The 10,542-nt window shown below is 34.8% G+C and overlaps 1 pseudogene; it reads right to left on the reverse strand.

Annotated features, from left to right (window-relative positions):
* Positions 1-373: 373 nt before the first annotated feature.
* On the reverse strand, positions 374-5,169 carry LOC107647225 (arogenate dehydrogenase 1, chloroplastic-like; annotated as a pseudogene).
* Positions 5,170-10,542: the final 5,373 nt, after the last annotated feature.

Raw genomic sequence — 10,542 nt, forward strand, 5'->3', positions numbered from 1 at the left:
TGGTCGGAGCAGGAGTGGGCGAGGTCGGTGTGGCCTTGGCAGACTAATGTGGCGGCAAGGAACTGGCCAAAGTGAGAATGTGGATAGAAGGAGATAGTGACGGTTGAAGATACGGCGGACAATTTAATCTAGAGAGTGATTGGAGGGGGTTGAAGGGTTGAGGGTTGCAATTGAGAGTATGGTTGTTTCGCCAAAGGGTTGAGAGCATGGTTAGTCGTGGCCGAATTTCGGAAAATTGATCTGGACAACGTCGTTTGGTTTTTGTTAAGGCTCAAGAGGTTGCGACGGAGTTCAGGGAGCTGGCATCAGCAGGACAGTGGCTGCGCAACGAGACAAGAGGTTGCGACAGAGTTCAGGACAGTGGCTTCGAAGTTCAAACGGTGGCTGTGTGATGGAGGGCAAGGGAGTTCGTATTAATCGTCGTCGACTCTGGCATCAACCCTTCAAGAATCCTTCCACCGGTATGCATAATGAACTGTGAGCCGACAGCGTAATAGTCATGATCATCGCAACTCATCTCCACCATCCTGTAATCTTCTCTTGTAAACGCATTGAGGAACTTCTCATTGCGAGAAACATGGTGCTCCTCGTCGATGATATGAACTTTCTTGAAGACGAATGGGAGGCCGGTCAATCCTTCAAATGCGAACTCAGGTCCGAACATCGGGTGAGTGCAAAGGATGCCAAAATCGGAGGGGAGGAGCTCAAGCAGGATCTGTTCTTCAAATTTCTCTGGCAACATAGACCTCTCTGACCAAGCAAGGACCTGTTCTTCATTTTCAAATAGCTGCTTTCAGTAGATACTATGCAATCGGTTAAAAGGTTGCTTCTTCAATGATTCAAAAGCCAAATAGAATCTTTCTAGTTGTTCTCTAGCATTTAATTATACAAGAATAAACCATGTTACAGATCAAAAATATCCCCCCACGGTATTTTCCACCAAACTAAATAAAGTTTCATAACCCTTTGTGTTGATTGATGTTGTCTCTAATCCCAGTTTTTCTAAAAATCTTCCTGTTATGTGTGTAACAAACTGGGATCCAGCTGCATGCCAATCATGTTTAGCACAAGACATTTCAACCATCTTGCACCCTTCACTAGCAAAAATGTCGAAAAACTGACAACATCGCAATATTCTTTATTCTTTGTTTCTAATTCTAACTTTGTCATAAATAAGAGGAAGTTTTTTCCAGCCATTCTTTCCACTCTCTGGCCCAAACATGGGATGTGTGCAGAGAACATCAAAATCAGGAGGCAAGTGTTGAAAGAAGAGGTTTCTTGGGAATTCTTTGACGGATAGTACATTAACAAATAATGTACTTCTCTTCAACTTTTGGAAAAGTAATTATTTAAGAACTTTAACCGTCGAAAGGATGGAAGTGCAGAGTAAGATCACTTCTGGATGTTGCTCACAAAGATCATCTGTGTCGTTGAAACACGAAACCCCCAACTCCCGAGCCACATCAGAGTAGTCTTATCTAGAATATGCCAAAACCTCATGACCTTGACTAACTATAATTTTCGCAAGGAACTGACCAAAGTTTCCAAAACCAACGATTCTTGAGCTTTGTGTTCTCATCAAACGGGCTAAAATTGTTTGAAGCGAAACTACTTAGTAAAGCAATATCATTGGATCTGCATTATTAGCATCATTACTCATTCATCATTATTATGTATTAACCCTTTTCCCATCACAAGAACATCTTCCGAATTCAAAATAATTAAGTTCCATGCTCTCAATCTCAACAAACACAAACACTCTCTAAAACATTAATCACAAATATTCACACAATGTAGCGAAAATTCCTGAGACTTTTTTCAAGTTCCAAATATCAAATACTTGGAATGCAGCAATGTAGATCCATTACGAGTTCGCCGGAGCAGTGCATGGTTGTTACTTCCATCCAGCTGCTGCAACCTTTCACCGTTCTCCATCAACTAATTCCTGACCACATGATGCAACTAATAGTAGTAAAGTGATTCTTTGGTTTAAAATTTGTTTCAGCCCTAATAGTAGTAAAGTGATCACTAAGAGGTAGTACAATCAGGAACTAAACAAGGTGAAATAATTAAAGGAAGAAATCAATGAATCATATACTATAATACTACTCTTAATGGAGACAACTATTTGATTAAGTACACAAAACTTTCTATCTATAAATATGTGAAAGGTACTAGTGTTATAGGAAGCATAATAATGAAAATAAAACTGAGAAGGACTACTGACCCATAGCTGCCTAAATTACAAACTTCTGAGTTCCGAAAGAACATATGTTACCGAAGACATAATCACCATTCAGATTCATTTCAAAGATGACAAGAAACATGTACAAGCTGGAAGAGATACCCATCTTATTATTATTTTACTTATTATAAATTGAAAATCAATACTTAGTTTACGCCACTAAGACTATGATTTGGAACATTTATCATCCTCTGATACACATTGAAGAACTTGTTGCTAATCACCTTAATGGGGCATCTTTAGAGACACTATAAAAAAGACTCGATGACAATGACTTCTACATTGGCTCTTTCACCTTCCATTTAAGTCAAGGTGTGGCCACCATGTCTCTGCTAAATTTTTTTAGAGTACAGACTAATTATACATACACCAGTTTCATCAATAGCTTGATAATGACAAGTTTAATTTTTCTTGGGCAAAATCTTTTAGGGGCATCAAGTGCTTAATCAAGGTTATGAAGCAAAAAAAAGTCAAGAAAACTACATAGAATTATATGGGATCAAATGAACACTACATATATATAATACAACCAATGGTAGAATAAGTTCAACTAAAATAGACTATAGACTATAGACTATAAACTAGGATATGAAGGGAACTTAGTATCACTGTATCAGCATTAGGGATGGCAATGGTCTTCATGGGCGTGAGACCCCCTCCCTCGCTCTTCGTTCCCGCCACGGGTCCCTGTTTATTTCTCTCTGCGGGAGAGGCGGATACCCGCATGTATCTATGAATAATTGGATATTATTAAATTTTAAATTTTTTAAATGATAATAAACACAACTATAATAAAATCTTATATAATTCAACCAAATATATCAAATCACACAATTCAATTACAAATTTAACATAATAAATTAAAATAAAATAAATTAAAGTTACTTACAAAACTTATATAAATAAGAAGATTTAAGTAAATTATTTTTCATGGGGATTTCGCGGGTCTTCGTGGGGCGAGTACCTCATTACCTGCCCCCGTCTCCATTTATTCGCGCGGGTGGGTCTCCGACCTCGTAGAAGGTTTGCAAGTCCCCGTTAACCTCCTCGTCGCAAGTAATCCCAGCGAGTATCTGTGGGTGCAGATTTTTTTGCCACCCTTCAGCATTGTCTATGATCACACTTCACAGCAGTTTTCATTATCATTTCTTGCTTTCACGTTATACCAAGTGAATATTTACATTTTAAGTCACTCAATTCTTACAGACATCTAACTTTTATCCAAAGTATCCACAATTTTCATTTCAATGAGTTTCTCACTTTAGATTCAAAAGGGGAGCTATGGAACAACGATTGAGTTCTCTCCGTGTGAACCCAAGATCATGGGTTAAAGCCGTGAAAACAGCCACTAATTTAATTATTAGGTTAGCCTGCATACATTATATCCTTTGGGTGCGGCTCTATTCCGGATCCTGCGTTAAGACGGGATGCTTGTCCACTGAACTGCGCTTTATCTCACTTAAAATTCAGAACTCTTAAGTCTACATTTAATGCCAATAACTGCATTGGCACCTAAATACATGATTATACAGCTCTACTGTTATCGACGCAGCAAGCTAGACATGGAATGAAAACTAAGAAATATAGGAGAGTTAAAATATATTGAGAATTATAACATTTTTCTTTTAATTTCAATGGGACAGAGCAGCCAAACTCTGAGAATATTGAATCTAAAATTTTAGAATTAACAGATTTATTTAAACTTACTATTAGAATAATTGGGGCCTGCAATGCTTACCAATGAGATGGAAATATTTGGCAATAATTCATTTGGTGTCTACAATTTTTGAAAGAGGTGATGACGCATCACTGTCTTCAGATTTCTCTGGCAACATAAACCTCTCTGGCAAAGCGAGGATCTGTTCTTCATTTTCAAATAGCTACTTTCGGTAAATACTATGCAATCGGCGAAAAGTTGCTTCTAAAATTATTCAAAAGCTAAGTCGAATCTTTCTAGTTGTACGTTGGCATTTAAATTATACAAGAATAAATCATAGTACAGATAAAAACTATCTCCAACGGTATTTTTCACCAAACTCAACAAAGTTTCATAACCCTTTGTGTTGATTGGAGTTGTCTCTAATCCCGATTTTTTGTGTGTAGCAAACTGGGATCCAGCTGCATGCCAATCATGTTCAGCATAAGACATTTTAACGATCCGGCATCCTTCACTAGCAAAAATGTCGAGAAACTAATAACATCGCAATATTCTTGATTCTTCGTTCTCAATTCTAACTTTGTCATAAACAAGAGGAAGGTTTTTCTAGCCACTCTTTCCACTTTCCGGCCCAAAATGGGATGTGTGTAGAGAACAACAAAATCAGGAGTCAAGTGTTGAAGGAAGAGATTTCTAGGAATTATTTTGATGGATAGTACATCAACAAACAATGTACTTCTCTTCAACTTTTGGAAAGGTAAGAACTTTAACCGTCGAAAGGATGGAAGTGCAGAGTAAGATCACTTCTAGATGCTGCTCACAAAGATCATCTGCGTCACTGAAATATGAAACCCCCAACTCCCGAGCCACATCAGAGTAGTCTAATCTAGAATACGCCAAAAACCTCATGACCTTGACTAACTATAGTTTTTGCAAGGAAATGACCAAAGTTTTCAAAACCAACGATTGCAATCTTAAGTTTTGTGTTCTCGTCGGATGGGCTAGAATGGTTTGAAGCAAAACTACTTAGCAGAGAAACATCATTGGATCTGCATTATTAGCATGATTACTCATTAATCATTATTATGTATTAACTCTTTTTCCATCGCGAGAACATCTTCTGAATTCAAAATGATTAAGTTGCTTGCTCTCAATCTCAACAAATCCGAACACTTTCTAAAACATCAATTACAAATATTCACACAATGTAGCAAAAACTCCTGAGATTTTTCAAGTTTCAAATATCAAATACCTGGAATGCAACCATGCATATTCTTTACGAGCTTGCTAGAGCAGTGCATGGCTATTACTTCCATCCAGCTTATGCAACTTTTCACCGTTCTCCATCAACTAATTCCTGATCACGTGATGCAACTGTGCAATGGAGAGTATAACACCCTCACTATTAGAATGTCACGCTTCTGGCTGTGTCACTATGATAGAAAGAAGCATTACGACGGCTTCATATATCTAATAATAAAATAGGATCCTTTGACTCGAAATTTGGTCGCTGTTTTCTTTGAAAAAAATCGAAAAAAATACTTTATCTTGTAAGAGGGATAGAAGTTATACGTTTTGTATGTATATTATTCTTATAAGCTACTTATGTAGGAAGTTTTATATATATGCATATGCTTGTTTGTTTTCAAGGTAAAGTATTTTTTTTTTCAGTTTTTTTCCAAAGAAAACAACGACACGGTTTCAAGTCAAAGACTCCTATTTTATTATTAGATATATGAATTCGTCATAATGCTTCTTGTTATCAAAGTGACGTAGGCGGAAGCATGATATTCTGATAGTGAAGTGTTACAGAGAGCATGGTTGTTTCGGCGATGATTCAAAGTAGTTAGCGGTGGCCTCAGAGAAACAGTGAAGAGGATTCTAAAACCGTGGCAGACACAACTCACAAGTACAATATATAAAGGGACTATTTGTAAAATAAATTTTCTATCTTTTTCTTTTTCTTTAGAGTTTAATTTGGATGTAAGAAAATTTTACATAATAGTTTACAAATATATTTAATTTTTTAGATGATTATATATCTTAAATTTTAAATTTAAATCATTAATGTATTAATATAAAAAATAATTTTTTTGTTATCTTATTATTTAATTAAATATATGTATAAAATTATTTAATATCAATAATGTCTAAAAATCAAATTTTTAAAAAATTAGGTAAATTAAATTTTTTTTAATAATTACTTTACAGTATAATAAATGATAGAATAATATTAATTAACCTCAATTTCTGTTTTACACCTTTGTTCACCTAATTCACAATTAGTATATATTTGAATGAGTTTTTATATATTTTTAATAGATTTAACTAATTTGTATCCTAAGAATAAATGTTAAAATTATAAATTAAATTTTTATTAAAATATATAAAAAAATTTAAAATTTTTAATATATTTTTTTTTGTTTTCATTAAAAACAATATTTAAAATTTTTTTATTAATAATAGACTTATCATATAATTTTAATGCACGTATTAGCTAAACTTATTTTTAATTTTTCCATGTTTGTTATCTTTAAATTTAATGACTTTATAAATCAAACACCAATCTAAAACGTGCAATAATGTTTCCTTAATAAGTTTATCTTATTAATTGTTTATGGGTTTAATTAACATGACATACGATGAAATTACTAATTAAAAAAGTCTTTATAAAAATAGATGCACAAAGTTTAAACTTCTAATACATTTATTATATATTTGTTAAAGTAAAATATTTAAAAAAAAAATTATTACTAGTAATTTTAACTTATATCTAAATACGTGTTAAATAAATTATTTGTTTATTACCAAAAAAGTGTTTATGCTGCCATTAACTTTAATCTATCTTTTTATATAGCAATTTAATATACGTTTAGTGTTTAATTAGTGATTCCTTCTTGAACATTCTTTATGTATAATTCTTATTAAATTTTAATTATACATATTTTAATGTTTATTATTTTTTATATCAATAATTTAGAATTATAACTTAATATTTAAATCAAAATTTAAAATTTAACATGTTTTATTTTTTATTTCTTTTTTATTTTTACCAAGTTAATGTCCAAAAAGTGTTATACTTCTTTTGCATTTTGTAATATACTCTTCACATACACGTTTTTTCCATTTTTGTATTTATTTTTGTTATTAAAGTTATTAGTTATTACATCTCTCTCTCCCTTCTCTAAAATATCACTATTCTCGATTATTTCTTTTGTGTCATTTTCATATTGTAATGGAGGCCAAAATTTTTAGAGTTTCTATCTCACAACCTACTCTTCTTTTTGTCTTTGATTCTTCTCTAAAATTAATATTTTTATGTATTATATATAATATTTTAAATAAATTATATTTTTAAAATATTTTTATGAAAAATTATATTATATAATAATATCTTTAATAAAAATAGTTAGTTAATAAATTTTGAATATAATAATCTAATTATTTATCAAATAATATAAAATAAAATTTTAATAATTTTATATTTTTATGTTACAATTTAAAATATTATTTTAATATAATTTTTTAATATTATAAAAAATTTTTGTGTAATAATTAATTTTAATAAATAAAAAATATTCATATATTTTATTTTTAATTATTTTATATTTAATTATTTAAGAATAAAAGATTTTGTTGCTATTTAAAATATTGTGTATTAAAGTATTGCCATTTAAAATATTTATTTATGTACTAAGATATTTTATATTTATTAGAGTCCACCAATGCTCTTCTTTTATATCAGCCTTTAATTTTTATCTAATAAAATCTAATAATCTATATAAATGTGGCTCATTCAATAAACACATAATTGTTGAGCTCGTTTTAGACATACCCTATCTGCTGTCATGCTCTTTTGTTAATATATATATAAATTATAAGGTAAGGTATATTTTTTGTCCTTAAAATTTGGTAAAAATTTTAAAAATACTCAAGTTTTATTTTGTTTCAATTTTGTCTTAAAAGTTTTCGATTTGCATCAAATATACCCCCGACAGCTAAATTTTCAAAAAATTTAAGACTAATCCAATAACAATACGTAACAATTATGTTCGATTTGCTTGTGTTGAAGGTTGTTATTATGAAATTGTAGTTGAATTGATCCTAACTTTTTAAAAAAATTAGCAGCTAGGGGTATATTTGATTAAAATAAAAAACTTGTGGGACAAAATTAAAACAAAATAAAACGTAGGAGTATTTTTGAAATTTTTGCCAAATTTCAAGGACAAAAAGTATACTTTAGCCTAAATTATAATACATATAGATATCTTTCATCAAATAATTTACTTCTATTTAATTTATTTTAATTTTAGTTATAAACTCACTCATTTTTAAATTAATTATATTTTATTTAACAATAATTATAAACATACTTATTTTTCTTTTCATAATTACATGATATCTGTTCATACCCTGGCCCAATGATAAGGCCCAGGTCCAAATGAAAGGCCCAATCCAAAGGATTAAGCCTCGCTCTATACCAACCTTCACCTCACGAAGTCGGTTCCTACCACGACTAGCTCTAAAGAAGTCGGGACGAAGATTAGCTGGCAGATAAACACCCATTCAAATGAGTAACTGCCCCTAAAATCTCTCTACCCACTTCCTGGAGCCATATCTCAACCTCCCTAAGATAAAGGGACGGTTATTCCCCATGAATAACGGAACTACACCAACGGTGGTTATGGGTTCACCACTATAAATACACTGACACTTCTCAGGTATCACTAAGCCCAATACTCTCTAGACCTGTTTTGCTCCCTTTGCTGACTTTGGCATCGGAGTGTCTTTGCAGGTACCACCCCCCATTCTCTCATACCGAAGTCGGACGGGGGCCTTGGAGCATCAATCCGCTTGGATACTCCCTCATTCCAATGATTGGGCCAGCCAAACGAATCCAACCCAATAATCTCTGGTTACCCCTCGTAACATTGACGCCGTTGCTGGGGACCCGAGAGATCAACCAGTAAAGGCGGACATGTCACAGGAAGACGGTCATGTGGCATCAGATTCCGAACAAGAGAATCTAGATACCGGAAACCACGACGCAGACCTGACCCTTCACCAGGAAACCAATGACCAACACAGGAAAGGAACCTCCAGATTTAAAAATCCGAAGACAAATTTCTCGGAGGGGCGTGAGTCAAAAAAAGATGGACCACCCCACGCAACTGAACTAATGGGGCTAGTCCATGTCCACCAAAGTCGCTTGGAACAGCTGGAACAAGAACGGGAGCGACAAAGGGAGATAGAAAAGCACCTAAGAGAGGAGATAGATCGACGAAAAGAGTTAGAGAAAAAACTCTTAAAGTTAGAATCCTCCCTCAGAGGTCGGAACTCCCGTGAAGATCGAGAAGAGTCGCCCCCGGTAGGGGAGGACCCTTTCAGTGAGGACATAATGAGGGCAAAAGTTTCAAAAAACTTTAAAAGCCCCGATATGGACCTCTATGACGGAACCACCGATCCAAAGCATCATCTAAGCAACTTTAAAAGTCGGATGTATCTGGCTGATGCTTCTGATGCAACGCGCTGCAAAGCTTTCCCGACCACCTTATCGAAAGCAGCGATGAAGTGGTTCGATAGTCTCCCTCTAAGGTCGGTCACCAGCTTCGAGGACCTCTCGAGGAAGTTTCTGATGAGGTTCTCCATTCAGAAAGATAAAGTAAAGCATGCACCGAGCCTCCTGGGAATAAAGCAGGAGGTCGGAGAACCTCTACGAGATTATATGGAAAGGTTCAACAAAGCATGCTTAGAGATTCAAGATCTGCCCACCGAGGCAGTCATTATGGGGCTAGTAAATGGACTTAGGGAAGGTTCCTTCTCACAGTCCGTATAAAAAAGGCACCCCACCTCCCTGAGTGATGTACAAGAAAGAGCTGAAAAGTACATCAACATGGAGGAAAAGGCCAGGCTGAGAGAGTCGAGCTGGCGACCTGGGCACCTTCCCTCAATAAAAGAGAGAGAAAGGGAGCCCAAGAAAAAAGAAGACCTCGGTCCTGATAGGCCCAAGAAATATCACTCTTATACTCCTCTAAAGGTTTCTATAGTGGACGTATACAAAGAAATTTGCAATACTGAAAGGCTGCCACCTCCCAGGCCCATTAAAAATAAAAAAGGGGGGAGTCGCAGCGACTACTGTGAGTACCATAAAATATATGGTCACTCGACAAATGACTGTTACGACCTTAAAAATGTGATAGAAAAGCTGACCAGAGAAGGCCGACTTGACAGATATCTCATAGAAAGGTCGGACAATCATGGGAAGAGAAAGCGAGACGATGCGGATAGAAGAGATGCACCACCGCAGACTCCGGAGAGACATATACATATGATCTCAGGCGGATTCGCGGGAGGGGGACTCACCAAGTCCGTTCGCAAAAGACACCTCAAGCCAGTATACCAGGTCGAAAATGAATCATCCGACCTCCCCACTATCTCATTTACAAAAGAGGATGGGTAAGGAGTAATCCCTGGACACGACGATCCAGTAGTAATAACTACGATCCTAGCTAATGCCCATCTACATAGAACCCTAGTAGATCAAGGAAGCTCGGCGGATATCCTTTTCAAGCCCGCGTTTGACAAACTGGGGCTGGATGAAAAGGAATTAAGAGCCTACCCCGACACCTTGTACGGGCTA

The sequence above is a fragment of the Arachis ipaensis genome, chromosome B6 (genome assembly GCF_059453495.1).
Source record: "Arachis ipaensis isolate K30076 ecotype BB chromosome B6, ASM5945349v1, whole genome shotgun sequence".
Taxonomy (NCBI): Eukaryota; Viridiplantae; Streptophyta; class Magnoliopsida; order Fabales; family Fabaceae; genus Arachis; species Arachis ipaensis.